The 27,485-nt window shown below is 40.6% G+C and overlaps 1 protein-coding gene across 4 annotated transcripts in view; it reads right to left on the bottom strand.

The window, feature by feature from the left end:
- The window catches only part of LOC5568678 (neutral ceramidase), an 81,969-nt gene that overhangs the window by 23,298 nt on the left and 31,186 nt on the right, over positions 1-27,485 (bottom strand). Inside the window, exon 1 of one of the 4 annotated variants that reach the window (XM_001658043.2) lies at positions 10,572-11,426. The exons of the other annotated variants lie outside the window; for them this stretch is intronic. The gene's annotated coding sequence lies outside the window, so the exon portion shown is untranslated. Of the gene's footprint in view, positions 1-10,571; positions 11,427-27,485 lie in introns of those variants that run through there. 4 annotated transcript variants of the gene reach the window in all.

Here is a 27,485-nt window from a genome sequence, read left to right on the forward strand (position 1 = left end):
ACAATTCAAGAAAATTACACTTTTGCAAGGTTTCCTACCGGCACACTCACAACTAAAATAATAGAACAGCAGAATAGCCTTTTGCACCACAATTCACTAATTTTCTTCTCGAAGTTCACTCTGAAAAACACGATATTTGAGCCTGCGAATACACTTGTGTGGGTTGAAACAGTGTTGCCAGAATGGGAACCTTTAGAAAATTCATCAAATATTTTCTTCTCGGATTATGTAAAAAGTTATACCAGAAATTATTACAATAAATATTCTTAATAGAATTCAGAATCAAATCTTTGGATGAGTTCCTGAAAAAAAACTCTGCACTATTTAAAAAAAAAAACATGCTGAAACAGCTGTATTCTGAGAAATTCCAAGATTCATTGTATTAGGAAAACATGGAATAATTTATTGTGAAATCTTAGAAGCGTTGCCAGGGCGAATATCTAAAACGACAGCCTAAATGTATCGCAAGAAATTGGTGGATTTTCGAAGAAATACTTCAAAACTATATTTAATTTGATACCTAAAAACACATTTACACAAACTCTGGTAATCCCTCAAAGAATTTTGTGTGAAGTTCTAGAAAAATACAGATGTTTTGGAAGGTTTTATATGTGAAATTCATAGACAATTACTTAGTGAAATTCCCAAAAAACTTCTAGAAAATTGATTAAAGTGGTTTGTGTGGGATTTTTTTTACAAAAAGTGTTGGTAGCTGAAAGAAATATTCTGGAGAATACCATTTACATCCCAATTTTGATAAAGTCTGCTTCTTAGCTTAGTGTGCTTTTTTGGCTCATTTCACAGTTGCTAATTGAATGCTGAGAGAGAGGAGACAGCTGGCTTAGAATGCGAGCTACCAAAAGTCAAGGGAACCTGTGACCAACTGTCACCGGAAAACCGCACAATCGAAGGGTAGAGCGTAAAAAAAAATCAAGTTACGGTATTAAAATTTCTAGATCTTTTATTAATGATTTAACATTTCAAAAAGTAGAATACCTAATTAATGTTATGTTTTGGACGAATTGTTATTGTTTTTTTTTTTGTATTCATATCCTTTTTCATAGTGAACAACAAGAAGTGAATATGATTTTGACCAAAATAAGTTCATCTGACCGTTGTGCACAACCCGACAATTTAAGAAAGAAATCAAAGAAGACAAGAAAATATGCCAACAGTCAGTGAGCTGTCTCCTCTCTCTCTCCGATTGAAAGCTTTCCATACTAATAGGGTTTTGAAAGTTGAAATGAAATCTTGTTTTTATTTAAAAATACGAAAGAGCAACTACGTATGAAAATTTTTCCACTCAAGTAACAAGTTCTTCAGAATTGAATATTATTCTGAAAAATGCGTTGAAATTCTAACCTTGACACATTAGATCATGTTTGACGTTCACTTCGCCGACAAAAAACCGCTGAGGTTTTGCTTTCTAACACTAGGATATTTAAGATGAAGATGAATCGAAGCCAAACCTCAAATTTTCAAGATCACAAATCTGGAGAACCAAACATCCGTTTAAGCTGAAAACTCAATCGGTTGGTCACTAGCTGGTGGTGACCAATCGATTAAGTTTTCAGCTCAAACGTGTGTTCGGTTCTCCAGATTTGTGCTTTTGAAAATTTGAGATTTGGCTTCGATCCATCTTCACCTTAATATCTGACATTTCGGAAGGTAAACGGAAAACATAATTCACCCAAAATCTGAATAAATATCTAAACAAAAAAAAAATTGAACTGGAACCAATACATAACATTAGAAGATTGAGTACACTTAACATAACACATAACATTAGAAGATTGAGTATACTTGACGTAATCTCAAGCGTTTGGTACAAAATTGAGATATGGCTTTAGGGTTCTATTGACCTATTTACTATTTTTGCATGTGTATATCGTGTGGCAGGTATGAAAATACTCTCTGCTCTGGGAAGCTTATTCGATCCCAAGACCCTCAGCTTGGCCATACTTAATAGCTGCGCGTTTACTGCTACGACTATATGGGCCCCATGATTTCTGCCTAATCATCCTAAAAATAGACTTGAACATCTAGGTGAACGAACTATTCTGTTCTAAAACTTAAGGTCCAACGGTACTCAAATGACTAGCACATTAGTTTGATAAATACCTTTGCTAATACAGTATCATAAGTTGTTAGGTCGATCGACATTGTCAGTGCGTTTGAGTATGCATACGATTGAACCGGTTCAAAATGCTAACTGTAGTCACATGGGTACGTTTGGCGCAAGGTGCTGCAGCGGCAGCCGACGACCTAGCTCCAAAAAGCCCGTCACAACAACACACACGTCCACAAATTTAACCGGTTGAACTCGATGTCCGATGCTTGATCAATTTGAGGCTAGGGTGGTTAGAATTGGATATGTAAGAAATTGGATTGTTACGAGGAAAAAAAAACTAGTGATTAGGATTTACCTCATACAACCTGACTGCACGTATTGTGAAATCATGTTTTGAGTCATGCGATGCTAATATATGTAAAGATTCCGTATAAGATGTCGTTAATGGGGCTTTACGTACAAAAGTGGAAGCGTACATGTTTTATATGACAAAATTGTCATACAATGCGAGAGACTGGATATTATTGTGAACTAATCTGTAACTTACGCGACTTTATTTATGATACCAAAGTTGATTTGACAGCTGCTACGGATTGATTTGACTTACTTTGTACGTGTATAGGGAACAATACAAAATGCACTGATGAACTCAGAAAATAGCGTTTTATGCGAGGAAACTCATTAATTAAACGATTTCATTCATCATGTTGTTCCTATTAATGTCTTGAGCTTGTCGAAATATTTAAGACTGATAATACATGGACCACCCCATCCACGCAAGCACAACAACCCGCTATGTATTGAAATGCCATTTCTAAGACTGTCACTTTACTCCCTCCAGCACGTGCTTTGACCAGTCAACGGTATTCCACCAGGTTTCCAAGGTCGCTTTCCTCTTCGATGCGGGGAAGCATTTTGCTACAGTCGTTGCTGTGCAAGCACCTTGACCCTGAATAAGCGCGATGCACAGTGTGATTGTCCGTGAAAGAAATGTTAACAGGACGCATCCCAATGAGCAATGCAATGGCCGCGCGATCTGCATCGGTGTTTATCCGCTAATTGAAGTTGTTTGGGCGGTTTTCTGTCTGTGATCGACGATAAGTTTACTCCATGGTGATCTTGAGAATGACTAAGGCGTTTTTACTTTAAGGTTTCCGGTGAAGAAGCAAGCAATGGAAGTAGCTGGGGCAGCAATAATAGTTGCGAAATTGCACATGAGGTATAAGGAGCTGCTCTTTCAAGGGAATTGTATACAACTTTTATAAGTCGTCTGTAAATCTGGACTTCTATGTGCAAATGGTGGAACAATCTTTGCAGATCGAATTTTCACCCGATAATTCCAAGCATGAGAGTTGGGTACTCCCTTCGCTTACTGGAAGTTTTGCACAAGCAGTAACAAATCTATTATTTTCAATTTGTCTCTTTGTTGATCATTTCTTAGATTCTTAAGTCCAATCACTTTATATAGGATATTGAAATGCATTTTAGGAAGTTGCTGCATCAAGTTTTGTCACTATTAATAGCATGCTGCATTTTAATGCATTTGTTCTCAATGGCATCTACTATTCTACAAAAAAAAGAAACATCATCGTGTGTTAAAATCAATTCAAGGATTTTGACACAATTTCGCAAAAATTATCACTACAGTATCCTGGCGACCTCGTACATTAGACAATATTGGATTGATTAAGTCTATTAAAAATTCAAATTAATCTGGCACCATGGAAATGATTATATTGATATTTTCAAACTGACCATGAGCAAACACATTGTATATTTTTGAAAATGTTTTCAACTCGTTTTTCTTGTTTTTTTTTTTCTACAATGTTCTAAAACAGGAAGAAACTGAAAAAATAAAGAAACTCTGATGGAAAGTGCGTCCGACTAGCCGTAGCAGCAAACGTGCAGCCATTCATTTCTCTCTTTTAATCGTTCTTTTTACGACGTTCAGCTGAATATGATTGTCACTCATTCTGACGACATTTTTCATGTCATGACATGAGTGAAAGCAAAAATGCTAAAACCCTCGCCGCTCAACGAATACTTAACAGATTCAAATATTTTTTTTTTTCGGTACACTGGTATACATATTTATTTTCAAAAAGTGGCCAGAGGAATTCGATAATATATGCAAATTGGCAACTTTATCGTAAATTTGAGGCGTCTCAGGGACCCGAAAATGGTCATTTTTAGGGTCAGCCAAATGCAGACACACGGTTATCCAATTCAAAGTTTCCCAAAAAGTTTACGCTGATGCGTTTTTCTTAAAATTTGTTCTTATAGTGGCCACATTATGGCCGATTTCGGAAATTTTTGTGACTTCAAATTTGCCTACCTCCAGGGGTACAAAAGCACACCACTCTTTTCACCCGACCTGATCCAGTGACCCACCGGGATAACTCAGACTTCAGATTCCCCAGATCCTTTTTATTCACGATGGCGGAAGTTGTTCCGGTGTTCTCCTGAGCCAGGTTCGGTAAAAATTCTTTGAACTTCCTTTTCTGAAGAGTTTAATAATATTTGATGGTGTTTAAACACCTCAAATTCAAAGTGCAAGTCAATCAGTTTACAAGCAGCTTTTATGACAACAAGGTGTATTATATCAATCTTTCATCAAAGCCGTCACAAATAAGTATCATTCAGCCACTATATTCAGTTTAAATGAGGTAACGGGGACCATATAGCCGTAGCGGTAAACGCGCAGCTATTCAGCAAGACCAAGCTGAGGGTCGTGGGTTCGAATCCCACCGGTCGAGGATTTTTCGGGTTGGAAATTTTCTCGACTTCCCAGGGCATAGAGTATCTTCGTACCTGCCACACGATATACGCATGCAAAAATGGTCATTGGCACAGTAAGCTCTCAGTTAATAACTGTGGAAGTGCTCATAAGAATACTAAGCTGAGAAGCAGGCTCTGTCCCAGTGGGGACGTAATGCCAGAAAGAAGAAGAAGAGGTATTATATGCTGCAATAAAACTGGTTTTGTAGCCACAAAATTTCAATTATATAGTTTGTCTCTAAAAGGTTTTGAAAACAACTAAAAGCTGACTTACAAAATATCGTCTTCTAGCAAATTTAAATGTCGCCTCTAGCTATCATAGAATTCACGTAACTGTCATAAAACATTAATAAATCCACACGAATACCAAATTGCTGTGGAATTGTTACTTGGGCTCATTGGTCTGCATTCTGACGTGGCAGGAACCATTATCGCCTTAAACTAGAAGATCACCAGCACTTATACACTGAGTGTGTCTATAAGTCCCAAGCAGTCATCTGGTTGGTTCCTTGTGTAGGTGCAGCTGAACTGGCGATACTGTCATGCAAAGTTCAAAGTTATGCAAACATTTCCTCTAAGACTTAAAATCTCAGTAAAATCTCACATTACGTATTTTACCATGAGACATCTTTAGCCACTTAAAAAACCGTCAATATTTTCGCAATAAACTTCTATAGTTCAGCCACAATAATAAAATTACCACCAATAAATAAATAAATAAATAAATCTGTTTTCAAACAAAAACCATCGCACAATTTATTTTTCATATCATTCTAAACAATGACCTCACTAGATTACTGGCTTTTTTTCGTTGTTGATTTGCAGTTGTTCATAATTAAATAGTTGTTGGTAACATGTATATCTTTTTGACGATATTTTTTCCTAAAAAAATATATGCTATGTACAACAAAGAATTTGTCGAGGGATATTTTCCATGAATAGAGTAGGCTTATAAAGTTACCATGGATGCAGCATCTACAATTTTCAACATAAGACTCTATTTGGTTTTTATCTTAGTGCTTGAAAGAATTGATTGAATGTCTGTAATCATAATTTGATGTAATTGATTTTTGCTTAATGTTATAAACTTTCTTGTATTGAAGTCCAGCTGTTAAAACGAAAGCAACAAATTCTTTTTTTAGTAACATGAAAAAGAAATAACCATACAAATTTACTTTCACAAAAAAATTATACATAATATACAAATCATTAAAAAAATTATGAAATTTGCTTTGTTTCCGCGTTTTTAAAAATTTCCCGTGAAATGGAAACTTTTTTTCCCGTTTCCCGGGAAGTCAAATCCCGGGAAAATAGTAAACTCTAGTATCATGATTCTTCAGAGTTCATGCATGAGCATGAGTATGAGCATAGATGACCATACAATTCGTAGTTGCTACTCCGTGAATGACGAAGTTGCACAGAGATTAAATGAATGGAGCTTAGGATTAGCTTACCATTCTTCAATGTGCACAAATTGAATGACGGCAACGTCCTTACGGTCTCGGGGATGGGGATGAATGTTAGTTAGACAACCGTTGTTTCTAGTGACCGAGTATACCTCTGCATCTCCACAGTTGTCATGGAAAGGATATTGGGTTATTAGGATAAGGTAAAGATCTGAGAGTCACCAGTGGTTGGTGATACGATCCATGATATAATCACGCCTAATCGGATTCACGATATAATTCGGTAATCGCTTTGTACGCCGAAAAAGTGTTCAGCACTCGCCCACGTGATCAAAAGATCAAACACTACTAGTCACCCGCCCCCGCATGAGCAAGCGTCAAGGTCGAAGGATCAAACAGAACTCCATGATTCTTCAGAATTCATGCGAAACATTTTCTTAGATGCTATATAAAAATACCTTTAGTAAAAAAATCATCCGTTTTAACGCCAATAGTCCATTATAAAAAAAGAAGAAAAAAGAACAATAATTTTTGAAGTGAATCCTACAAATTCTATTTAAGCTTTTCTGTGAGATATATCGTCTGGAATTTCGCCAAAAAGTTTCTTATATTTGTATGTGTTACACTACAAATCTGATATATATTGAAAATTATAGAAGAATCGTAGTTATTTGTAAAGAAATCCTTAAAGTTATTGAGATATTCCTGCTTGAGTCTTAGAACCAAAAATGGAGAGATTTTTCGATGTTATTTATGGAAGAATTCTGGGATTTGGAATAACTTTCAGAACCTGAATGAAAAACTGATAGAAATTTCTGATAGAAATTTTACTTGGATGAATCTCCGTTGAATTCTTTGGAAGAATCCTAGGAGGACATCCCAAAGGAAAAATATATAATTCACTGAAAAAATACAAATTGCTGGTTAAATATGTAAGTATTTTCTAAAGGTTAGAAAGAGTTTTTTGAAAGAACGGTCGAACGTATTCCACTAACAGATTTATAGAGAAGCTTGAATATTTTTAAATTTTTCAAAGTAGATATTTTTGGAAAACAATTGGAATTTGTTTGTAATAAGTAGGGTATAGAGCTTCTTGGACACTTCCATGATTCACTTTGGCATGGGGGATTTTCTCGGTCGACGCATATTGTAGCCAAATATGAGCTTAGTAGCTCTCAAAAAAATCTCATTGCCCAAGTGAATCAAAAATGCTAAGAATATGTTCTGGTTACCAATGTAGAAAACCGTACAAATTTGCACAAGAATTTCTGGCGAAATTCATTAAGAGATTTCTTAAAGCAATTTGATAAAGATTATTCGAGATATTTTATGATAAGGTCAGAAAGCCCAAATAAACTTCTAGATAAATCCGTTGAATAATAACTACTAATCTCAGAAATGATTTTTCATGAAAATCCCAAGAGAAACTCAGTAAAAACGAGTAGAAAAAATCTTGGAGAAAGCACTGAAAAAATATGGGAATCATTCATGAAGAAATCCCTGTGTGAAAATAACATACATGGTTTTTTTTTATGCATCAGAGCCCTATTATGTGTAAATTTAGTGATAAATGTTTGGTAGAGTACTTTTCCCGCCACTGATCTGAAGCGTTCTCTATGACTCTTACGGCTGCTCTTGAGTTTCGTTTTGGCATTTTGCTGCTACATATACATATATAGTGTACGTGGCCGTGCGGTTAGTGTTACCAAGCATTTAGCCGCATCGAGTCAAGGAGTGTGGGTTCGATTCCCACTGCAGTCTGAAAAACTTTTCGTTGGGAAAGTATTTCGACTGTGCCACTGGGCGTTGCATGCTAGTCCGTTGTCTAGTGCGGTGCTTCCTTCAAAGGACATAATCGTCCACTGAGAGCAGTAACGTGTCCGTATATATACATTTTAACCAAGAACCACTTTTTCACTCTTACCAATAATGGGTATTTCACTTTTGGTGACTTGTAACAAAATTGTCCTCGGTTAGTGTCGTCAGGCATTTAAGCGCATCGTGTCATGGGGTGTGGGTTCGATTCCCGCTTCAGCCATTGAAACTTTTCGTCATGAATGTTTCTCGGCTGTGCCACTGGAGCATGCTTGTCCGTTGTCTAGTATTAAGTTACAGTCTGTGCAGCTAAATGGCTGAAGACGGTGTCCTTGTCTTTATAATTGCTTGTATCTTTCCTCTCAGGAAATTTTTCACATAAATCTCTTTACGGGAATTGTGAACACCTGGTTGAAACAAGTATTTCAAACGATCTTGAATGTTTTGTAGATGACTCCTCTTCTGACTGTACAGCTGGTGCTGGTGTATATTGTCGTGAGCCATAGCTGCATTAGTTTCCCTCATTTAGTAGACATTGTACTGTTTCTCAGACAAAAATGTGTGCTCTTGTGTTGGGGTCGATCAAAGTCTAGTGGTGAAGTCCGCAGCTATAAAACAAAAGCATGCTTAAGATGTTTGGTTTCCGGTCAGTTAGAATCTTACTGTAATGGAAATTTCCTTGACTTCCCTGTGTATAAAGTATCATAGTATCTGTCACACAATATACAGCCATTCCATGAAAAACCGATCTAGTGGGTCACCGAATTCCGTGAAAAATTGCTATTTTGTTCCTTATTCGAAATAAGGATACAAGTTTTTCGTTTTTTTTATAAGGGTGACCATTTCCGAAATAGGGTGACCAGAAAAATCGCGACTTTGCAATTTTTTTATTTAAAAAAAATTATAGCTTTTGAAGCACTTGACCGATTTTCAATTTTCTTGGACTAAATGGAAGCTAAAAATTTTCAATTTCCAAGAAAAATATAAAATTTTACAAAAAATGTTTTTTATATGAGAAAAATAAAAAAAATCCTTTTCTCGTGTTTTGAAGGCCTCGGGGCCACAAGGGCTATTGCTGTACTCATTTTTTCTTGAGTTCAGAAAATTTTACGTTCATTGTTAAACTTTCAGCGATGTATGTTTTTTACTTTTTGAGAAAATTTTTTGGAAAATAAAAAATCAGTCATATTTTATCGGCTGTAAGTCTCAGCGCATTAAATATTTTATTTGAAAAAAATCATAACTTTAAAACAGCTCAACCGATTTCCAATCTTTTTTTATGGAATGAAAGCTTAAGATTTCAACTTTTCAGAAAAATTCGGATTTTTTTATTTTTACATTTAACACGAAAAAAACGTTTTTTTTTTTCATTTAAAAACAATTTCTGTGAAATTTTATATTTTTCTTGAGAAGTCAAATCTTTAGCTTTCATTTCGTCTAAGAAAATTTATAATCGGTCAAGCGGTTTAAAAGTTATGATTAAAAAATAAATACAAATTTTACAAAGTCTGGTCACTCCTATTTCGGAAATGGTCACCCTAATCGAATGAAAAAATGTGAAGTAGCACTTCAACAGTAAATTTTGAGAAAACTAGTAACTTCTGTTCAGATAATCAGGATGCAATCAAAGCCCTTGCTTCGTCCAACTCAAGTATGTGGTTATTTATCGCATGTAAAATTCAGATTGGTTGCTCTTCAGACAGACCGAACTACATGATTTTTCGGTGTTCTAAAGATTAACGTATCTTTAGAACACCGAAAAATCATGTAGTTCGGTCTCCTCCTCCTTAAATTCGGATTTTTTCAATGCTGTTTTGATACTGATGTATCATAAAATAAATAAGCTGTATTATAACAGATGTATTATTTATTCGAATATTTTGATATTTGGGATGCCTGGGGTAGGTTTTCCTGAAACCCTTAAAAATCACTTGGTTCAGTCTGTCTGAACACCGACAAATTGAGAAAATGAATCCAGTTAACTATATGAATCTCGTTTGAATACCTGGCTATTTTTGACCTAATTTTGTGTGATACTTGTGAAACCATGTGATAAGTATGCAGCTGTCCAGTGTCTGCGCTACTTCAATTTAAAGTACATGGTAAACAATTGCCAATTGCAAATTATTCCGGAAACATGAATAAAAATACATGACATTCTGTTGTTCTTAACCCATTGTAATGTGAAGTTATAGGCTCCGCTTATGCTGTTTTAAATTATCTCAAATATTGCACATATCTCCAAATAGGCGTGTAACGTGCTTCTGGAGCTGGTCCTATGATTACTGATATCTGATGAATAAATTGTCAGAGGTGTAGGATGCATTTTTTAATTTGATAATCTAATTTGTCTATTTACAGTACAATTAGGTTACAGATTGATAGATATTGCATATAATAAATCAATCATTGTGGTCTATCTCAGCATATAACACACATTACGCTCTGCGATTAGCATGCTAGTGTATATTATGAAACATTTCAATCGACAATTCTACTACCTTATTCATAGCTGGTGTCCGATTACTGTTTTCGATGCTATTTCCATCGTCGCATACGGCCTTACGGTTGATTCTGAGCTATTAAAATATGTGCATCGGCAGCACACTTGACGAACACGGTATGCGATCGATGGCTGATTGTGGTTGTTGTAGTGGTTTCGAACAAAGCTTGACAACATGATGCAAAAAGACGGACACCCAACACTTATCACGACCCCAACTTGGTACGATCACCTTGCCACTTCACTTTATTTTCTAGCACGTTTCATACAGCCCACACTAAGCCAACGCGATTCCGATGGACGGACAAAACGTTCGAATTCGGTTGCCTGGCTGTCCTCTTGAAAATCGCGTGCCGTAGATGTTGATGGTGCACTGAAATCAATCGTCTTCACAGCTCACCAGCGATAGAATTACCATTCTACGCCACCACAAACTTGTTGCGACATACACTGAAGCTTTTGGAGTGCTTTCATAGATTTTCGAACTCTTTCTGGCTCTGCTCCTAGCGATTTTCTTCTAGCAATTTGTACTTTCTTCTCTTCTCTTATGCTGCATTTTTACTGCATCTTTCGACAGCCTCTTGGTGTGAGATCATTGCGATGACATTGCATAACTGCGTATACTTTTACTTTTTCACCCTTTGATTCACGTGGATATTGTACACCGAAAGAATTGGGTCACATTTTGTCCTTAGATATTGAACACTATATCATCGAGCACGTACGTTATAACGACAAATGGCACAAACCCGCCACGGGTTGGAAACTTGAACTTGCCACAGGAAATTTTATTGAACCGAAAATCAACACGTCTCCAAGTTGCCTACGTGAGCTTACTTTTGATACTGAGGGAGCATTGTTTGACGAGCCACTCGCCGACGCAGGTTTCCAGCTGCAGTGCACAAAAACTCAATCTCGCACAAAAGAGAGTGTCGAATGCCACCCGCTCCGAAAAGTGTGATTTCATTTTGATTGCATATATTGCTGCTGTTTTTGATACCGTTGAACAACGTAAATTTGAATTCTGCTATCGATTTACGCTCTAATATTATAAAACATATTTTAATTTGTTTTATTTGTACGAACAATGTTACCAATATCATCATTTGCCTTAAGGGATAGAGAAATGTGGAGAAAAGTTTAGATTTGCAAAGCTAGTTCCGCTCTTTTCCCATGCTCATATTAAGCTCAAATCAATTAACGCAACACATTGAATCACTTTCAGCCGAGCCGCTAACTTCATGAAAATAATACGTATTTCATATTTCGTTCATATAGATGGCATTCTCGGACTGACTACTTCCAATAAAAATGCGACTTTTCACATGCTTTGATAGCTAACTAATACGACATTTCCCATCAATATATTTATATATATCTATAGACTACGTTTTGTAAATAGCCTATCAAATCAAAGGATTTTTATGATATGAAGGTTGGTAAATGCTGGGCATGGCGTAACGTTGGTACTTCGTATACCTGAAGGAGCAAAATAAAGCCCTTTGTGTGGCCCCAAGCCTCAGCCCAGCAACTTCTATCCCTATTTCCTCGTGCTACTGGCCAGGGTACGAGGAACCTAAAGTAAGATCAGGTAGCCAACCCCGGAGGAAGCTTTGGTGAAATGCTGACAGGGCATGGGAGGGGGGTAGCTTCTGCAAACCTGCACGGAGCAATCAGACTTCCCAAAAAAATAAGTTCTCTAAACCCAAATTTGGGTAAACTGCATTTAGTTTTTATCCACGGTTGTGTTTTTTGCCTCTCTCGCAACAGCAAAGTTGTCAAAAACAGAAACGCACCGACCCAGCGTCGAAGTTCAATGGAATAAGCCAAACTTGGGTTCTTTCGAGTTTACCCAACTTTAAGTTGTTTTAACCAATCACACCCGATTCTGTTTTTGCACGGGGGATGCGTACCATGCAAAAAAAAGTTTTCAGTTCAGAATTTCAAAAACCGTGCAAAAAAAGTAACACCATTTCTCGACGTTTCAAGCAAAAAAAAGGTTTTGGCAAAAAAAAAATGTATGGAAACTTTTTTTTGCACGGCCGTGTAAAAAAATCCGTGCAAAAACAGAATCGGGTGTACAAAGACTTCGAATGCTAACGCTGGGTAGATTCTTTTTGTGCACTGAGTTGTGTTTTCGCTGTTGTCAAACGAAAACTACCTAATGAAGCTATATGTCAGTTAACCCAAAATTGGATTTTCCCACGGAAGAGCCGAATTGCGTCAAAAGAAGTCAAAGTTGGGTTGATTGTGGCTCTTTGTGGAGCGTTTTTACTAGGGTGAGTATACGGCTGTCAACTACGAACATAGCTCACCTAACTATCATCTCTCACACAGGTTGACCAAAACAACACAGGTCGAAAGCGTGGACCAAGACAAGGTAGCAAACGCTGATGATTTTCAACACTCAAACAATGGGATGTCTAGCAGCGTTATGAGCCACACTAACACCCACATAACGTGAACGGTAGATGTACCTCGCTGCGTTTACCCCCTGGTCTGTACTTTATGTTAGAAACGGCTCACAACAGCATCTATTCCCCATGTTAGGAGCGGCTGATCATTGTCCGAGTGCCAGAGAAGGACTCTGAGGTAAACTGTGCACTATGGCCTTCCGAACATTTAGGGGGAATGATCCTCCAAAAATCTAGGGTGTTGGTGTCATGCCCTGCAAACCAACCGTAAAAATACGACTCTATGACACTACCCCGAACGCCGCTACCCCGAATGCCGTTACCCCGAACGCCACTACCCCGAATGGGTCATTACCCCGAACGCCATTACCCTGAAAGTATAATATTTTAAGATGAATAAGTATGAAGCATTGTGATGTGAAATTTCAATCAATAGGAAAACATTCATATGGAACCCAAAAAGGTATGGCCCTTAACGCACAGTAAGATCATCTTGAAGGTGATAGGTTCAAATCCGACTATCGAGGGTTTATAGTATATTTATGCTTACCACTCAACATAGTTATGTAAACATGATTAATTGACTAAGCTCTAATTTAATAACTTTGGAAGTGCTCGTGAGAATATTATGCTCAGTTCGCGTTGAGCACCCAGTGTGATCGGTCGCTTTGCTATTAGATCTGAAGTGATTGATTTATTATTCTCAACGTTATTATCCGGGAGCGCCAGCGCTACGCCTCCCGGCTGGATAGTTTTGTGGAATCAGTGTTCTGAGTGTAGTAGTGTTAAATCGCGAAATTATACCGCGAGTTTTTTTTTAGCTATCTCTACCAGGCGCACAAACAAGTGAAGTAGTATATCTCCAATTACCGTGTGCGGGTGGTCGACCAATCGGCTCCACCAGCGTTGGGGAATTGTGGAGAAAAACCGCAACCTAGGTTGCTAACAGGTAGTGATAGGTTGAGTGGGTGAAGAGAGAAGCATCATCAACAGGCTATTAGGCTACGAACCATATTGATCAGGTGATCACAATCATATAAGGTAGGGTCAGATTTCCTTTTCCCTCTTTCCTTCCGCCGCGCCGGGGTAGGTAGTGGGTGACCACTACCCTTATCTGCGGTTATTGATCTGTCCGGTCTGAAGTAGGAACAGTGCATGGCCTCCGCTTGCGGAGGTGACCCCGGGGGGTCAAATGGAACGTTACCCGTATATCTGGATGGACGCAATGAATTCGGAGCTGTAACTACTCTGCTGATGACGGGTAAGGATGGTAGAAACCTTCCCATCGAGCCGTTTATCATCGGAAAGAGTCTTGAACTATGCGCCGGTTCGATCGAACACGCAAAAAGCGAAAGCAAAAGTACACGTTATGTGATACAAACGAGGAAGCCGACAAAAGTTGAGAAGCTACTGAAAATGACCCATCTGATTGACGGCACGGAAGTGTCGGTCGTTCTTCATCCCCGACTCAACGTAAGTCGCTGTGTTATATCTGCATACGATCTGTTGGAGAAAGACGAGGCCGAAATTGTTCGAGAAATGAGCTCACAAGGCGTTATCGCGGTTCGAAGGATCCTGAAAGCCAACAAAGAAAAAACGACAGCCATTATTCTGACGTTCAATCGAAGTGTGTACCCTGCTAATGTCAAAATTGGAGTGCTTAATTTCAAAACTCGCCCGTACTACCCAAACCCCCTCCTTTGTTTTGGCTGCTACGAATATGGCCATCCCCGGGTGGGCTGTGTCAACCCCAAACGTTGTTACAATTGCTCCCAGGACCACGAGGAAAAAGATGTTTGTGACCACGCACCTTTCTGCAGAAATTGTGAAAGAGACCATCGGCCTTCTAGTCGACAATGTCCCATTTACAAGAACGAAATGGACATCATCAGAACCAGGATCGACCACAACATCTCGTCTGCAGAAGCCAGGAAACGTGTCGCTGCTGGTAACGGTAGCTATGCGCAAGTAGCGGCCCAACCACGATTGGATCAAGCTAGGATGGATGCGCTAACAGCAAAACTCGCAGAAAAGGATAAGAAGATCGAGCAACTTGAAGCGAACCTCGAGCGCACCTCACACGAGACGCTTGCAAAATTGAACGCTTGTATGGAGAAAATGGAACAAAAAGAGAACCAGATCAAGGAACTGCTGGAAGCCCTTCGCCACCGAGATGAAAAATTAGCCAAAATCGAAGCCGACAACGAAAACATGAAGAACTACATCGAAAACATTCTAACCAGACCGAGGACGAGCTCACAGAGCAGTGAGCCGACTTCCAACAAGAAGGCAAAAACCAAACGCCCAACAGCACCGACCACCAACGAACACACTAGCCGCCCAAACATGTCACCTCCCCCGAAAAAACAGCCAGATGCAAACAGAAGCCCAGTTATGACTAGGTCAAACTCAAACAAAGGCAAATGCGGGACGGTAACTCCAATTGACACGGACTCCTCTACCGAGTTGACTTTTCTCGATCAAACCGATTATGGACCGACCGATAACCAACAATAATCAAGCTCTACGACCTTTCAATAAATCTACCGTCAACGCCAAGCAAAACGTAAATACAACCCACCCACATCACAGTACTGTAAACCTCGAACCTTTCCGGTTTGAAGAGTGGGAAAGTGAAGTACCACTCTCACTTCCTTTGGAAGCGCTGCACACTGGGGAACTTGTCCGGGCCGCTCTACCCCAACCCGTTGACAACGAACCCAACTGCACGGCCGGTTTTCGTTCCCAACCTGTTCCATCAATTGCGATAATCACCGATAATACTTCACACTGCTTTATAGATCATCCTTTCATAAATATTCCTAATTCATCAACCTCTCAAATCCTAGAACACGTTTCTCCTGTTTCTGACCCTTTTAACCTTGATTGTAAAACGTATCCCAAAACGCACTCAAAAGCCTATCCAGCTACGCAAACTCAATGTTCCTCTGAAGCGTCTTTCGGAAGTAAAAATCGACCACAACTGCGACAACAAGGCTTTCATCATGGGAGCCAAATACCCACATCATCGCGGAGACTGACAGCTGACAACCCTAATCTTCACGGTGAAGGGTCCGTAAACCCTAGGCAAATCCTTGCACCGGCCCTGACCCCAGATGTCCCCAGCTTCTGGACTGAGCCTGCGGCGGCAGCCGGTGCAGGGAATTTGTCTGTAGCACAGGCAAGTGTCAATCAATTTTCATCTCAAAGATCAAATGATGCCCTCGAAATACCTACAGCAAACAACCTCCATGCGACAACATCCAGCATTCCATCAACAATCCTATCTGATATCCAAGGCCAAGTCTTCGCTCTGCAGTGGAATGTCCGAAGCGTCTGGTGGAACTATGCCGAGTTCCGTAAAATAGTGGACGACAACAACCCAATAGCAATCTGTCTTCAAGAGATGATGACTAACAAAACGAACGGTCTTCTTAACAACACCTACGACTGGGCTATCCATAATCGATCAGAGAGCATGGGTAATGGCATCTGTGGCCTCGGAATCCGTAAGGATGTGCCACACAAATTTATCAGTGTCACCTCCAGTCTACATGTATGTATTGCTAGAATAAGTAAACCATGGGACCTCACCATTATCTCAATCTACGTACCGCAAGCAATGAGTGGCGAAGAGTTAAGTAACCAACTAAGTCACCTCATAGATTTTCTTGAACCACCGTACGTTTTCGGCGGTGATTTTAATTCAATGCACGAGGTATGGGGTAGTGTGCAATCAAACAGGCGTGGGCGTTTTCTTTGCGAATGGGCAGTCGATAACAGTCTCTTAGCACTTAACAACGGTTCCCCTACACACTACCAAGCATCATCTGGAACATTTTCGGCTATTGATATTACCTTTGTATCAAACTGACTCGCTACCAAATTTTCTTGGCAGAGCAACGACGATTTACACGGCAGCGACCACTTTCCACTCCTTATTCATTCAAACAATCCGCTCCCGACCATCCGTTCGACTAAAAGATGGCTCTACCAGGATGCCGATTGGAAAAAATATGAAACTATTATCGCTGCAAAACTCCCACCAAATTCAATGGCATCAATTGACATCATAACACAAGCCATTTATGATGCAGCTGTGGAATCTATTCCAAGAACAAAAGGTCTTCCAGCTAAGAAAAGACAGGTATGGTGGAACCAAGAAGTCGGTAAAATTGTCAAGGCGCGACGAAAAGCTTTGCGTAAGCTACGGAAATTGAGAGAGGGCGATCCAACTAAAGAAGAAGCGAAAGTGCATTATAATGCAGTGAATCGGGAGGCAAAAAAGATGATTGATGAAGCGAAGAAAAACACATGGTCTACCTTTCAAGAAATTTTTACCGCAAAGTCAAATACGGCTCAACTGTGGCAGAGTTTCAACAAGCTTACGGGCAAACGACGCAATAAAATCTCAGGTCTTCTTATAGACGGAGAGTACACCGATGACCCAACGAAAATTGCAGACCATTTAGTAAACTTTTTCGCTAGTACATGCTCAACAGCAAGCTATTCTGAGGACTTCCTTAGAACTAGGCAACAAGAGGAAGAAACAGTCTTCCCTGATGATGCAGGGAACGACTCTCCGTTGAATGCTAATTTTTCCATCCAAGAACTATTTCAGGCGTTAGAAAATGCAAATGGAACATCGGTTGGTATAGATGATATTGGATACCCTATGCTCAAGCATCTACCTCTCCATTGCAAGGTAACTTTGCTTGAGGCGTTTAACGGTGTTTGGGAAAATGGAAATATACCATCTACGTGGAAAGAGAGCATAATTATCCCAATCCTAAAACCGGGAGAAAACTCCGGGGAGCCTAATAGCTTTAGACCAATCTCCTTAATTAGTTGCATAGCCAAAACGATGGAGAGGATGGTCAATCGCCGCCTGATAGACCACTTAGAAGCTAGAAACATCCTTCACCCAAGACAATTCGCTTTTCGAAAAGGCAAAGGGACCTCAACCTACCTAACCCACCTTGACGAGATTATTACTGAAGCAGCCAATAGAGGGGAGCATTGTGAGATAGTAACCTTGGACATCAAGAAGGCTTATGATAGAGTATGGCACAAACATTTAATGGAGGCGGTTCTCGAATGCAATCTGGGAGGAAGAATGAACAAATTTTTAAATAACTTTCTGCAACAACGGACAGCAAGAGTTCGTTACGCTGGAGCCTTGTCAAAATCAACGCAACTTGAAAATGGAGTTCCGCAAGGCTCCGTACTCTCAGTATCGCTTTTTCTTCTGGTTATGAACACACTTTTTCCTGAAGCTCCAAACAACATTCAAGTTTTTCTTTACGCCGATGATATAGTCATTGTCGCCACTGGTAAACGAGTTAGTTACTTACGACGTAGACTCCAGAAGGCGGTTTCAAACATAGAAAACTGGGCTATTGGAATCGGGTTCCAATTATCTCCATCGAAGTCATCGACCATGCATTGCTGTAAACTTAAAAAAAACCGAAACTGGCACCTCGAAGGTGCCAATATTTTTCTAGAAGGAATTGAAATTGCCAAACCAAAGACAACCAGAATACTTGGCATCACCTTTGATCGTAAATGTAATTTCAACCAACACACGAAGCAACTCAAGGAAGATTGTAGGAGTCGACTAAACCTATTGAAGGCCATTTCAAAAAAAGCAGATCGCAAGACACTTTTGTACATTGGGAATGCCATTGTGACCTCTAAATTATTCTACGGACTAGAGGTGCTACGATTGGAAAACATTGAGCAAATAGCATCAACATACAATCAAATCATTAGGACGGCATCGAGCGCATTCCGAACCACTCCTATACTTAGTATTGAGCACTTTAATCAAACGAGCAACTGCAATATTGGAGCTATCGCCGAAAGAATCGAACCACCTGTGGGCAAAAGCTAACGCCGCTTTTCAAAGTCTAACGGATACCGAATTACTCAAACTTTGCAAATTGGTGACAGCACATACCAGAGCGTGGAATCGAAAAGGCCCCACCATCGATTGGTCAATCAAAACAAAAATAAGAGCTGGACAAACCCCTCAGGTGGCCGTGAAATATTTCGACAAATGATGGAAGAGAAATACCAAGGGATCGAGCATTGGTACACTGATGGCTTGCTAGCAGAAGGGCAAGTAGGATATGGAGTAATTGGACCTGATTTCAGGATTGAAGCTGGATTACCTAATCAATGTTCAGTTTTTACCGCAGAAGCGAAAGCACTATCTGAAGCGGTTAAGTGCATTACAAATCAAGCAGTTATCTTCTCCGACTCTGCCAGCTGTCTCAAAGCTCTAGAATCGGAAAAGTCAAAAAATTTCTATATTCAGTGTATCGAAAGAGACTCCAAAGAGAAAGATATCCGATTTTGCTGGATACCTGGCCATTCAGGAATACTAGGCAACGAAAATGCAGATACAGCAGCGCGACATGGAAGAGAGCAATTAACAACCACAACTCTTGTCCCAAGACAAGATATCATCACATGGATGCAAAAGAAAATCTGGGGAGCTCATCAACAACTGTGGGATCAGGCACCAAGAAATACATTGAGAATCGTGAAGCAAAATGTAGGTAAACCAGTAAATAGAGGCGATAAGAAAGAACAAATTGTGTTAAGTAGATTAAGAACAGGGCACACAAAATTCACTAAAGAACACATTTTTGAAAATCGTTCTCCTGACAGATGTACAGTATGTAACCGTAAATTAACAGTCCATCACGTGTTGGTTGCTTGTCAACGATATAACGCTGAAAGACAGGAGTTTGGACTAAGCAACAAATTGGATGAAATATTGTGTAATGATAGAAAAGCAGAAGATAGAACCATTAAATTCATAAAAAAATAGGACTGTATGATAGGATACAACTATAAAATGTATTTTTGGATAGTCTTGGTAAATAAACTTATTTTTACAGAGACGAATGCCCCGTCAGGGCAAAGTCTCTTAAAAAGAAAAAAAAATATTAGGCTGAGTAGCTGGTTTTGTTACAGCGAAGATGGCGTTATGTTCCAGCTGGAATAGAGCCTACTTCTTAGTGTTTTTATTAGCACTTCCATAAATATTAACTGAGAGCTTATTTTGTCGATTGATCATTTTCAATGTGTAGCAGGTACGAAGATACTCCACGCCCCGGGAAATCGAAAAATCATCCAAACCGAAAAGATCCTTGAGCGGTTGGATCCGAACCCACGACCCTTAGCTTGATCTTGCTGACTAGTTGTGCATTTTCCACTTCGGATATCTGGGCTCCGATTTAAAGTCAGGATCTTCCAGGAGGTTCTTCAACAACCTATTGCTGTGTCTAACAATTGTAACGAAGGTGCGGGCGAATTGATTATCCTTTTGGTGATTTGATCAGCTGGCACAATACATTTCATTTGTCAAGCACAACAAATTATGGCATTATGATTTGAATATGTTTCAAAGAACAGCCTTTGGAAAGACGGCAAAATTTCTTATAAAATAAGAAACTATGAAATTCCCAAAAACACTATTTTATTACGCTATTATTTCCTCGCTCATGTTTGATTTGCAGTGACGACAATAAATGGTCGCCATCTGGGCAATTTGGATGACCAATTTTACCAATATATGATCTCAAAATTCCATCAACGTTACGGAAAAAAACACTTTGGTATACAAAATTCTTTAGCTGAATTTCGAAAAGAAATTAAATTCTTTAGCTGAATTCCGATAACTGGTGTTGAGCAGCTCTATAAGAGATATGAACTTACATATAACAAAAAGAACTCAATGTTCCTTAAGTATTACTGAAGAAAAAAGTGCTGCTTAATTTATTATTAATTATCCTTACAAAAGCATAACTATTTCAAAATTTGTCTGTTTTTAATTGAAATTAACAGTATAAGAAAACATCAGCAGCTAACTTTTGTAACAAAAACTCAAAACAACAGCCTATTTTAAAAAGAAGGAAAAATCTCTGATGAAATACTTGCAGCTGTGATGCCAGTCTCAGGGTGGAAGTCTCTTTAATAAATATAATAATAATAATGACAGTTAGCACGACAAAAGAATTGATAGATCGTCCAAAATAAAGTAAAATCTCTGAAAAAGAAACTAGTGGGGTAACATCCACCAGCAGAATATTTCGAATTACAACCAACAAAAAATTTAGGTCCGATTTTCCCCACCGCTATTCGTAGCGAATCTATGACAAAAGGTCGAAAGGACAGAAGGTCGAAAGACAAAAGGTCGTAAGGACAAAAGGTCGAAGAACAAAAAATAAGGGACAAAAGGTCGAAAGTCTTTTTTAAAGTAGGAAAAATTCCCACCAAGCAAATCGTTTTCGACCTTATGTCCTTTCGACCTTTTGTCTTTCGACCATTTATCCTTTCGACCTTTTGTCTTTCGACCTTTTGTCCATAAGCCGTGCCGGCCAAGTGTACTTGTACAGTTATTAACTGAGGTTCTTTGCAAAGTTCCCATTCGCAATTCCATTACGAAAAGACATTGAACCGACCAGTAATCGAACCCAGACACCTTCAACACGGTTCTGCTACTTATCCGTGGACATAACCATGAGTCTAACGAAGGCCTGATGTCACCCTTTTTTATTTTAATAGGGAGCAAAACAGCTCGACTTGGCTAGCCTACTTTTACAATCCGAATGCATTAGTAAAATGCTATGCCATGTAAAATTAGCTTCAATGACTACAATTAATTAGGCAAAAATTCACTTCGCAGGACATGTTTTCGGATTTTAATTGCTTCTCATAAAAGTTCAAAAGACATTATCTATATATTAGATAGAGTCCGTCGTTAAAAGATCGAATGGGAAGTATTTTGTCCCTGATTTCCCTTTTTCGTTAATCAATTTTTACCAAAAATTTGCTTCTATTTTTACTATGAACAATATTTTAACTAATTATTGATTCGACTACGTTTAAAATGGAGTGGTTTGTCATGATACTGCCCCCTTTCTATAACTCGAAGACACGAATCCTTAATAATGTTCAAAAATTCTACTACGTTATCCCCTTCACAAACAAAACGTCCTTCGATTGGTGCTGACTGGAATAGCTTTAATTTATTCTTTTGAATCTTATCACCAATGCCGAACAACAAATGGTTAAATGGTTGCTCGTCAGAGCTAATAAAATCACGGTTAGCATGCACCAGGAACAGAGCGTACCATTGTCCAAGAATGTTGAACCCGTTTTCCTTGTGCAGTGGAACCGAATCGGTTGACGATCGAATCTTGATTTCCATCAATTCTATCTAGACTAGTTTATCTCTTCGGTGCGAAATGCAAAACTTGATAATTTGGATGACATCGTAGCGAATTATGACTGGTGCATCTAGATTTTAACTTTCAACATGAGACAAACAGTGGATATGCAAGAGGAGGAAACAAAGTGTAAAGGCTAACAGCTGAAAATGTCGAAAGTCATAGGCGCCAGCTTTAGGAGACGAAGCTATTCTCACCCACTTAATAATTTTCCATAGGCACAAGTATCATTTCACCCTCAAAATAATTCCAGACAAAAATTTCATTTCATACATACTACCTAATAGTATCCAATGAAAGTTTGTTTTACACTTCCTCAACACACTGCATGTTGCTTAGAATTCGTACAAATCTCATAAAGGCTTCACATACACTCCCGTGCATAAGTTTGGGTTCACCCCCATAAAAACATGCGAAAGTGTTCAGTCCATATCTCGGCGATTACACGTCCAATTGAAACTCTCTAAGCCGCATACGAAAGGCAAAGAGTTATTCTTACTTCGTATGTATTTTTCCAAAAACATTCTCTGAACTTTGTACACTAAATTTTAACTTGAAGTTGTGACATTTTTCAAAAAACACACTGAAAAATCATATGTAATTTTCTCAGCATTGGATCGACCAAAATTTTAAAACAAGGTGTCATTAGAATCGTAATCTTATATTCTTAAAAGAGACCCCACGAAATTTTGGCGGAAAAATCTAGAAAGTATGCAAAATAAATGAAACAGTCAGTCAAGTCATCGTGCAAAAGTTTGGGTTCACCCCTCAGTATGGTGTATCGTGCAAAAGTTTGGGTACACCTGAACTTACTTAAATCTGTGAAATCTCATACCAATCATGTACGCGCCATTATTTGCGCTCAAAAAAGCTTTACACTATTAAAATCGGTTGAAAAATGGCAGAGATATCGACAAAAATGATGTGCGTGTGGCTCAAGTGAACCCAAACTTTTGCACGATTTGCATCATACTGAGGGGTGAACCCAAACTTTTGCACGATGACTTGACTGACTGTTTCATTGATTTTGAATACTTTCCAGATTTTTCCGCCAAAATTTCGTGGGGTCTCTTCAAAGAATATAAAATTACGATTCTAATGACACTTTGATTTAAAATTTTGGTCAATCCACTTACTTACTTATTTGGCTTTACATCAATTATCTTGATAAAGCCTCGCCAACAATATTTCGCCAATTCCCTCGGTTCATGGCCGCTTCTCTCCATCCTCGACTGTGACCCACGCTCTCCAGGTCCTGGTGTACCTGGTCAATCCACCTAGCTCGCTGCGCCCCACGCCTTCTTGTTCCGACCGGATTCGTGGCGAACACCATCTTTACAGGGTTGTTGTCCGGCATTCTTGCAACATGCCCTGCCCAGCGTATCCTTCCAGCTTTAGCTACCTTCACGATACTGGGTTCGCCGTAGAGTTGAGCGAGCTCGTGGTTCATCCTTCGCCGCCACACGCCGTTCTCCTGCACGCCGCCGAAGATCGTCCTTAGCACTCGGCGTTCGAAAACCCCAAGAGCTTGCAAGTCCTCCTCGAGCATAGTCCACGCCTCATGCCCATAGAGGACTACCGGTCTTATGAGCGTTTTGTACATCGTGCATTTGGTGCGGGGGTGAATCTTTCTTGACCGCAGTTTCTGCTGGAGCCCATAGTAGGCACGACTTCCGCTGATGATGCGCCTTCGTATTTCCCGACTAACATTGTTGTCAGCCGTCAACAAGGATCCGAGGTAGACGAACTTGTCCACCACCTCGAAGGTATCCCCGTCTATCGTAACACTGCTTCCTAGGCGGGCCCTGTCGCGCTCAGTTCCGCCAACCAGCATGTACTTTGTTTTCGACGCATTCACCATTAGCCCGACTCTTGTTGCTTCGCGTTTTAGGCGGGTGAACAAATCTGCCACCGTTTCAAATTTTCTCCCAATAATATCCATGTCGTCCGCGAAGCAAACAAATTGTCCGGATCTCGTGAAAATCGTGCCTCGACTGTTAAGTCCGGCTCTCCGCATGACACCTTCAAGCGCAATATTGAACAACAGGCACGAAAGTCCGTCGCCCTGTCGTAGTCCCCGCCGAGACTCGAACGAACTGGAGTGTTCGCCCGAGATCTTCACGCAGTTTTGCACACCGTCCATCGTTGCTCTGATCAATCTTGTGAGCTTCCCGGGAAAGCTGTTCTCGTCCATGATTTTCCATAGCTTTATGCGGTCGATACTATCGTATGCCGCCTTGAAATCGATGAACAAATGGTGCGTAGGGACCTGGTACTCACGGCATTTCTGGAGGATTTGCCGCACGGAAAAGATCTGGTCCGTTGTCGAGCGGCCGTCGATGAAACCTGCTTGATAACTTCCCACGAACTCGTTTGCTATAGGTGATAGACGACGGAAGAGAATCTGGGATAGCACTTTATAGGCGGCGTTTAGGATGGTGATTGCACGATAATTTTCACACTCCAGTTTGTCGCCCTTTTTGTAGATAGGGCATATAACGCCTTGCTTCCACTCCTCCGGTAGCTGTTCCGTTTCCCAGATTCTGACTATCAGCCGATGCAGACAAGCGGCCAACCTGTCCGGGCCCATCTTGATGAGTTCGGCTCCGATACCATCCTTGCCAGCGGCTTTGTTGTTCTTGAGCTGTTGAATGGCATCCTTAACTTCCCCCATCGTGGGAGCTGGTTGATTTCCGCTATCCGCTGTGCTGACGTAGCCATCGCCTTCGCTGTCCTGACCTTCTGTGCCTGTGTTCTCTGCGCCATTCAGGTGTTCATCGTAGTGCTGCTTCCACCTTTCGATCACCTCGCGTCCGTCCGTCAAGATGCTCCCATCCTTATCCCGGCACATCTCAGCTCGCGGCACGAAGCCTTTGCGGGATGTGTTGAGCTTCTGATAGAACTTCCGCGTTTCTTGAGAACGGTACAGCAACTCCATCTCTTGGCATTCCACCTCTTCCAGGCGGCGCTTTTTGTCCCGGAATAGGCGGGTTTGCTGTTTCCGCTTCAGTCTGTATCGTTCCACGTTCTGCCGCGTACCATGCTGCAGCATTGCAGCCCGCGCTGCATTCTTCTCCTCTAAAACCTCTTGGCACTCCTCGTCGAACCAATCGTTTCTTGAGCTCCGTTCCACATATCCGACAACGCTTTCGGCAGCGTCGTTAATGGCTGCTTTGACTGTCCTCCAGCAGTCCTCCAGAGGGGCCCTATCGAGCTCGCCCTCATCCGGCAACGCTGCCTCAAGATGCTGCGCGTACGCATTGGCGACATCCGGTTGTTTCAGCCGCTCGAGATTGTACCGGGGCGGGCGTCGGTACCGTACATTGTTGATGACGGATAGTTTTGGGCGCAGTTTCACCATCACCAGGTAGTGGTCGGAGTCAATGTTGGCGCCACGATAGGTTCTGACGTCGGTTATGTCGGAGAAGTGCCGTCCATCGATCAAAACGTGGTCGATTTGCGATTCTGTCTGCTGAGGTGATCTCCAGGTGTACCGATACGGGGGGCTGTGCTGGAAATAGGTGCTACGAATGGCCATATTCTTGGAGGCGGCAAAATCTATCAGTCGTAGGCCGTTCTCGTTCGTCAGCCGGTGGGCGCTGAACTTTCCAATCGTCGGTCTGAACTCCTCCTCCTGGCCAACCTGAGCGTTCAAATCTCCTATGATGATCTTGACGTCGTGGCTTGGGCAGCGGTCGTACTCGCGTTCGAGCTGCGCGTAAAATGCGTCCTTGTCATCATCAGTGCTTCCGGAGTGTGGGCTATGCACGTTGATTATGCTGAAGTTAAAGAATCGGCCTTTGATTCTTAACTTGCACATTCGTTCATTGATCGGCCACCACCCGATCACGCGCCTTTGCATATCACCCATCACTATAAAAGCTGTTCCCAGCTCGCGTGTGTTGCCGCAGCTCTGGTAGATGGTATGATTACCTCTAAACGTTCGCACCAATGCTCCTGTCCAGCACACCTCCTGCAGCGCTACGATGTCGAAACCGCGGGTCTTCAGTACATCGGAGAGTATGCGAGTACTTCCAATGAAGTTGAGAGATTTGCAGTTCCACGTACCGAGTTTCCAATTGCTAGTCCATTTTCGTCGCTGTGGTCTTTGCCGATTGTTCCGGTCCGTATTCTCTCGTTGACGTTCCTGTGCTGATGTGTTTTTACGGCTGGCTCGCAGGGCCTGACACCAACCCCCTAGATTTCCGGAGGACCATTCCCCCTAAATGTTCGGAGGGCCATAGTGCGCAGTTTAGCTTAGAGTCCTTCTCTGGTACTCGGACGATGATCAGCCGCCCCTGACATGGGGAACAGACGCTGTTGTGAGCCGCTCCTAACGTGGAGTACAGACGCTCCAGGTTTGCAAAAGCAAACCCCCCCTTCCCTGTCAGCATACGACCAAAGTTCCCACCGGGGGTTGGTTACCCGATCTTCCCCAAGGTTACTCGTACCCCGGCCAGTACCACGAGGAGGTAGGGATAGGAGTTGCTGGGCAAGAGGCTAAGGACCGCACAAAGGGGTCTATTTTATTCCTGCAGGTACGCGAGGTACCAATGGTACGCCATGCCCAGCCATTTACCGCGCCAAATCAATGCTCATTGGATTTGGTCAATCCAATGCTGAGGAAATTAGATATGAGTTTTCAGTGTGTTTTTTGAAAAATTTAACAATTTTAAGTAAAAATTTAGTATATAAAATTCAAAAAAATGTTTTTGGAAAAATACATACGAAGTAAGAATAACTTTTTGCCTTTCGAATGCGGCTTATAGAGTTTCAATTGGACGTGTTATCACAGAGATATGGACAGAACACTTTTGTATGTTTTTTAGGGGGTGAACCCAAACTTTTGCACGGGAGTGTATTTCATTAATAAATAATTTATAGCGATTCCGCATCATCATCAATATATCATTCCTCGGTAATAGTGAATTTTGGGACATGTTGCGTAAGCATATAAATATTTCCTGTCCAGCCTTATTATACAAATTAAATGAATGCGAATTGAGAAAGAACCTGATGTATTGGTTGGTACATATGGCTCACAAAATCTATGAAAAAAGGTCGAAAGATAAAACGTCGAAAAGACAAAAGGTCGAAGAACAAAAAAGGAGGGACAAAAGGTCGACATTTTGTCCAAAAACCGGTTTTGGGACATCAGACCACCGGTGAACCAGACGTGAGGCCCGACTGAAGGCACCGAACAACCTCGACATTCTACCGAACAACTAGTAGAGGCAATTGGGGTATCTAAAGAAT

Source organism: Aedes aegypti, chromosome 1 (assembly GCF_002204515.2).
Source record: "Aedes aegypti strain LVP_AGWG chromosome 1, AaegL5.0 Primary Assembly, whole genome shotgun sequence".
Classification (NCBI taxonomy): Eukaryota; Metazoa; Arthropoda; class Insecta; order Diptera; family Culicidae; genus Aedes; species Aedes aegypti.